Genomic DNA, 6762 nt, shown 5'->3' on the forward strand with positions numbered 1-6762 from the left:
AGTTTAAAATACTAACCTTTTTATTCAGGTTTCAGAAATGGACATGCCGTTTTCTATGGCTAACCAATGTTCATGGCAGGGATTAGACCACTTTAGCCACAGAACTACTCTGGTTTTAAATGTTGTTGGGGAAAACACCTCTACGAATTGTAGAACAGTGAGGATAAATAATTAAAATCTATCCGTTTTAACAATCCTCACAAGTAGGCACCACGGAATGCACAAGGTATAAATATATTACCTCGTGATGATCAAATGGTGCAACGGTATAATCAGTCTCTGTGGCAAACGAACCTGCCACAGGCCCCTGAATTGGCTTTCCAAGGGGCCCTCCAGCACAGAGACACAGGGAGACAACGTTCAAAACAAATCCACATTTATTCGTGAGGTTGGCAGGATGTTAAAGCTAAGGAGCAGATGTCAAAACTCATGACAGAGAGGCTCTCCTTGTGTGGGTGGGGATGGCAGATTTAACCTGTGCGCACCGATTACCTCAATACGAACAGGTGCAGCCACCCCTGTTCCCGGGTCCAATTAGCCTGGCCAATTATCTAACTTGCTTAACCAATTATCTAATTAGCCAGGTCTAATTAACTCGACCCAGGGCAGGTGTGGCTGCTTAAACCAGCCATCCCCACACCACAGTCTCATAATTAATCAGTCTCATAAAATTAATTCAATCATGATTATGAATTTCAATATTAAATATTAAAACATTAAATGATGATATAACTTGTGTAAGTCCTTTGAAGTGGTAGGCTCAAGCATTTTATCCGAATAATGATCAGACCAACGACAAGGTTTAATAAAATAGAATTTATTAACCGCTTTGTGCACATGCCAAATCTGGCCAATCTTTGCCCATTTAGGGGGTTCCCTATTTAAAGCTTTATAACTCCAGTTGTGAGTAAACACAGAGCCTGGGATGTAGCACAGATTGTACGTCTTTCTTTTTTTTTCTCGTTCCTGTTCCCTGTCCTTGCCCTCCATTATGTTTCTCGCTTTTTGACTGTCTCCCTATACTGCTTCCCTTCTTGTCTAAACCACCCCAGCACCTCCCTTTCCCTTACTGTCTTGCCTTAACGCTTGTCACTCATGTCCCTGGGTTTGTGGTGTGTTATGACAGTCCCCACCTCATCACAGTAGGCAAGGTCGAACGTGCCCTCTTTTGGCCACCTGTGGTCCTTTTGTTCCATTTTTCCATGTACTTCGGACTCCACTTTTTGTGATCTGGGTGGCGCTTTGCTGTTCTCTCCATAGGCGTTATTATTCTCACTTCCGCAATGCTCTTACTCCTCCTCATTTTCCCTGCATTCGCCCCCATGTATTCTTGTCCGGCACAACTGGCTAGGGACCTGGGAATCTCCGGTTCTTCGTCTGTTTGTCTAATTCTTATTAGCACTATTATTTTCTCTACTGTGACCCCCGCTTTATACTTCCAGTGTGCACTTGGTTCAGAGGTCAGTGTCAGACTCTTTTGTTCTTTTAATGTCAGCCCACTTACCCGCTTCCCATTTAACTCTCCTTGGGCTAATGGTGATTCACAGTCAAGGATTCAGTAACAGTCTGTCCCGTCCTAGAGAGAGTGGCAAATCCGTCTGGTATCCTCAAAAATGGTGTGAGTGGCAAAGTTGTTTCACTTTCCGGATCATCACACAGTCGGGCCAATAATAGGCCAAGCGTTCCTACTGTCCACAGTTGTTGTAACAGCGATAACCACTGTATGTCTGGGAACTCTACTTGGACTTGCTCCAAATTGACCCACTTAGGATACTCAGTTAATCAATTTAAAGCTGTGGTAGCTCACTGATAGCTTTCAATCCCCTCTGAGTCTATGTAGGTACGTTCTAGCCAAAAGTGTGTCCTGATCCCTTTTCTATAGTTTCTATATCCCCCCATTAACTGTTGAATGCAAATAAAGAGGCAAACCAGCCTGTGAATCAGAAAATTCGCACAAACAGATCCATACAGAGTAAATAACCCGAGACAACGCAGACAGACTCTATATCTCTGTATTCCCTTCACTGTGTCTCATTCAGTAGCATAATCCTGTGCAGGTTTTCGTTACGCATTGCCTCCCACTGCTGGCTCTCCATTGTAAAGGTGCAGCCCAACTTATGTGTTTCAAGCACCCACTTCTCTACAAAATCACTATCGTGATCTGATTCAAAGTCATCATCAAAGTCCAAGCAAAGAAAATGTTTTTCAAGAACCACACCATCAACTTTTTCAATCAACGAATGAATCAACATAGTCAATACACAACTTCTTGTGCTCTCTTCCCTATTTTAAATCACAATTTCAGGTGGGATTGCACTTCAAGCGAGGCTACACGGCTAGTACGTTTATGCATTATTAAGAGTGTAGGCACACCTCATATTTCCCTTTTACGACTTACCATCCATCTAAGGACTGCTATCCACAACACTACGAACGCGACAGCCCAGAGAACAAAAAACACTTGTATATCGTGTGCATTGCTTGATTACTGTTTCTTCTGAATTCTCTTCTATTCATGCTAGTTGGTCGTTTGAAGAGGGCATAAGTTGTCTACAACTATTTCACCACTTCTTTTTGGTAAAATCAACCCTTGTTCACCCTCTCTCATCAAAACACTTCAGTGAAGTAGCTGGTAATACCTAGGTTTTTATTTGCGCGTTTCCCAACTTAGATTTTACATGCCCAATTACTCGGCCGATTTAATGCACAAGACAACACGTAAGACTGACAAACACTTAAGACTCACAGAACACACTCTTCATTCATACCATGCATACCATTGCCGGCACATTCACGCTCTTCTGGCCAGTGTCGCCGTCCCGTAGGCCCCTTAGCGACTATTTTGTTTGCCGTCCTGTAGGCCCCTTAGCAAACTTTTATTACCAGTGTCACTGTCCCGAAGGCCCCTTAGTGACTACTTCGATTGCTGTCCCGTAGGCCCCTTAGCCATCATAAGTCTGGTTCTTTCACAATCACATCAGTGTCGCTGTCCCGTAGGCCCCTTAGCGAGTTTATTACCAGTGTCACCATCCCGAAGGCCCCTTAGCGACTGCTTCGATTGCCGTACCGCAGGCCCCTTAGCAATTGTTGGCCTGGTCTGGTCTGTAACCTGTTGGGCCCCCAGATGAGCAGCGACACACCCATGGCCGGCGAATCACACCAAACAAATGAGCACATGTGGACCCCGCGCGACCCCGAACACACGGCCGAGTGCACGAACACCAGGTGCGCAGACAAGCCGCCGATTGAACGTAAAACACACTGAGCCAGTAGGTAGGGAACGACTGGAGCTGAATATCACCTGTTTGACCTAACAGACAGTTGAACATCCCACTGCTATTGGCTCAGCGGCTATATCGAACAACACGACTGACTGAATGAACACCCTCTGTGAATGGACAAACCGCCAGATGCGCGAGAACCCCGGGGGGCCAACAAGCAGACAAATGAAGTAGAGGCCTGGCAGAGCATCACCAGGGAAGATACCCAGCGTCTGGTGATGAGTATGGGTTCAAGACTTCAGGCAGTCATTGACTGCAAAGGATTTGCAACCAAGTATTAAAAATGACAATTTAATTTATGATTAAGTTAGTTTGTCCAATTACTTTTGAGCCCCTAAAATTGGGGGCTAAAAATGTATAAAAATGGTTGTAATTCCTACATTGTTCATGCAATATTTTTGACAAAAACCTTAAATTAAAGCTGAAAGTCTACACTTAAATCACATCTTGATTGTTTGATTTCAAATCTGGATTGTGGTGGCGTAGAGCCAAAATGATGAAAATTGTGTCACTGTCCAAATACTTATGGACCTGACTGCATCTCAAAATTTTCTCAGTAAAACCTCTTCCTATTGGGTGTGCATATAGTCTGAGCTTTGGTCATCACAAAACAGTTGAACTAATTATGCAAAAATCCTGTGTAATGGTCTCTGAGAGATAGTGTTACCATATACCTGTAAACTCATATTCTGTTATAATGACCTTAAATGGGTATCAAAATTTCCACAGTAGTTCAACTTCATATATCGTTTGCATATGGCATGGGCAATTGCTTTCACCAGTCAGGCTAAAGTGTTGGCTAATTTGGAATAATCTAGGATAATGTAATACCAAATATAGTACTCTGATATAGTTCTAGTTATAATGACCTTTAATCGTCATATCTCCTCAATGGTACAGTAAAAATGTTCTTATTTAGTATACATACAGTCTGAACCTTCATCACAAATCCAGAGAAATTGTGGACTAATTATGGCAGTCTTATGTAACACACTCTCATACTTCGTATTTCTCATATATCCCATATACAATTACAACGATGTATGAATTATTGTGGTAACGGGTGTGCCGCAATAATTAAGTTTCATAAAGGGTGTGCACCAGTCTGAGCCTGGTTTAATACAAATTTGGTGTATGTTTGGACTAACTGCTTAAAATCTTGAAATTGCATTTGTAAGTTGAAGTAGTACAGTAAAATATATTGCTGTCCTAGCGTATTTCATTTTCAAAATGCCAGGTGAAAAGAATACTCTGCATTACTCGTAATAAATCGCCCCTTAACGAAGTACCACTATACTCCGTGTAGCCGCACATGAATTTGATGAGTGAATAATTTGACGATTTTTTAAAAGGGGATAGCTTGATAGCATCTCTTCCTGCTCTCAACAAAGGCGGACGCTTTTTCCTCTGCTCCCTCCCTGCCCTTATCTGCCCCTGCTTGCTGCTCTCTTGTCTTGTGCTGTCTGTCTGAACTATCCGGAGCCTCTCTCTGCATTTCTCTCCGAAACCTAAAATCATGGATCTGATCAACTGGTCTCTCAACGCAATTGATAGTATTTTCTCGATGAGAAGAACGGGTCAGGGAGAGCCCTCTTGCCCTGACGGAACGTTTGCAGCCGGATACACGATGGACTCCTGGAAGGAGTGGAGGGTCGTGTGCCTGTCGATCCTTTCCGTTGAGGATGTTGAAGACGTTTACTTGATTGGAATTATGATAACAAGCTTTCTGCTGTTTGGAGCTGGTAGCATCCTGATTTATCGCAAAGTTCAGAAGGCGTTGGCAGCACTAATTGGGAAGCTGCCCGCCATTGAGGGAACGGGCAGGGCTGTCAACACTCAGACTCAAGCGATTTGCGAGCTCAATCACAAACTGGATGCGATTGGATCGCAAATTCGCATGACGGATACCAACTTGGAGAAGTTGTCGGTTCGGCTCACTGAAATAGGCCATCAAATTCGGATGATTGGAACAACGCTGAGAGAACCACAGGACTAAAGGTAGACGAAAAATGCAGAAGTCTGCCTGAACCCAAAACAATCTTATCCTCATTGGCTCCCCCACATCGGCCTTGGAAGGCTGACATCCTGGTCCAGGCCATGATACTGTCACGTCTGGACTACTGCAACTCCCTCCTGGCTGGCCTCCCAGCATCAGCCACCAGACCCCTTCAGCTCATCCAGAATGCAGCAGCACGTCTGGTTTACAACCTCCCTCGTGACTCCCACGTCACTCCCCTCCTCATCTCCCTCCACTGGCTACCAGTGCAAGCTCGCATCCGGTTTAAGACACTGGTGCTTGCTTTCCAAGCAGTCAAGGGGTCAGCTCCTGGTTATTTGCAGAAGATGATCAGACCCTACAAGCCGGCCAGATCGCTCCGATCGGCTACTACAGGGCGGCTGATTCCTCCCCCTACACGAGCAGCAACAAGGTCTCGACTCTTTGCAGTTCTGGCCCCACGATGGTGGAACGATCTTCCAGTGGAGGTTAGAACAGCAGAGTGTCTGAGCACCTTCAAACGGAAACTCAAGACGCACCTCTTCTCTGTATACCTCTCTCCTCTTCCCTAAACCCTCTCCCATAACTAAAAAAAAAAAAAAAAAAAAAAAAAAAAAATTTTTGGTTCAGACTATCTTGTTTCTCCTTACTGTATGCTACTATAGTAAAGGCTTTTTATCTACATTTTATTCAATGGACTTAAGTGGACTTGATCCTGAGTTTGGTTACACTGTTGTAAGTCGCTCTGGATAAGAGCGTCAGCTAAATACCTATAATGTAATGTAATGTAATGTAATGATATCTCTCCACTCTCCTGGATTGTTATGCAGACAGATGCTCGGCCCTACCCCCACCTCCCTGCTCCTATGGAACTTTGTCTCTGGATCAGGACTCTTCGAGGTCGTCTCCACGGCAACGGCCGTGTCCTCGTCATCAGTATCAGACGGCAGAGACAATGTTGAGACTGTGGTGGAGATGAAGTCCATGGACTTACACACACACGCACACAAAGATAACACACACCACCTCCTACTCAACGCCTTCTTGGCTCCCACCCCCCCTCCCTCCCCCGTTACAGTGCAGTCTGCTGAGGGTTGATGCGATGCGCCTGAGCGGCTGCGCGCTCCCCCCAGTGTCTGTGCTGCGACACTTCCCCTCCCCGACACCCTAGTCCCTACCACATGTGCAAGTCTTCGAGTTTTGTTGTAATGTTTGTAATGTTTTTATGATGTTGCTATGTGCTGAGGTTTTTCTTCGTTTCAATGAAACGAGTGCCCTCTCGTTTCATTGAAAGGACTGTTTTTTTCCTCCTCCTTCCTCCTGTTCTCTCATTTCTCATCTAATAAGACGGTGCCGCAGATGGCTGCCTCGGTGTGTTGACCAAAACAAATTCCTCGTATGTGCAAACGTACTTGGCAATAAAATACGATTCTGATTCTGATTCTGATTCTGATAAGTTAAAGAGTAAAAAAGAAACAGAAAGGA

The sequence above is a fragment of the Anguilla anguilla genome, chromosome 10, assembly GCF_013347855.1.
Source record: "Anguilla anguilla isolate fAngAng1 chromosome 10, fAngAng1.pri, whole genome shotgun sequence".
NCBI classification, from domain to species: domain Eukaryota; kingdom Metazoa; phylum Chordata; class Actinopteri; order Anguilliformes; family Anguillidae; genus Anguilla; species Anguilla anguilla.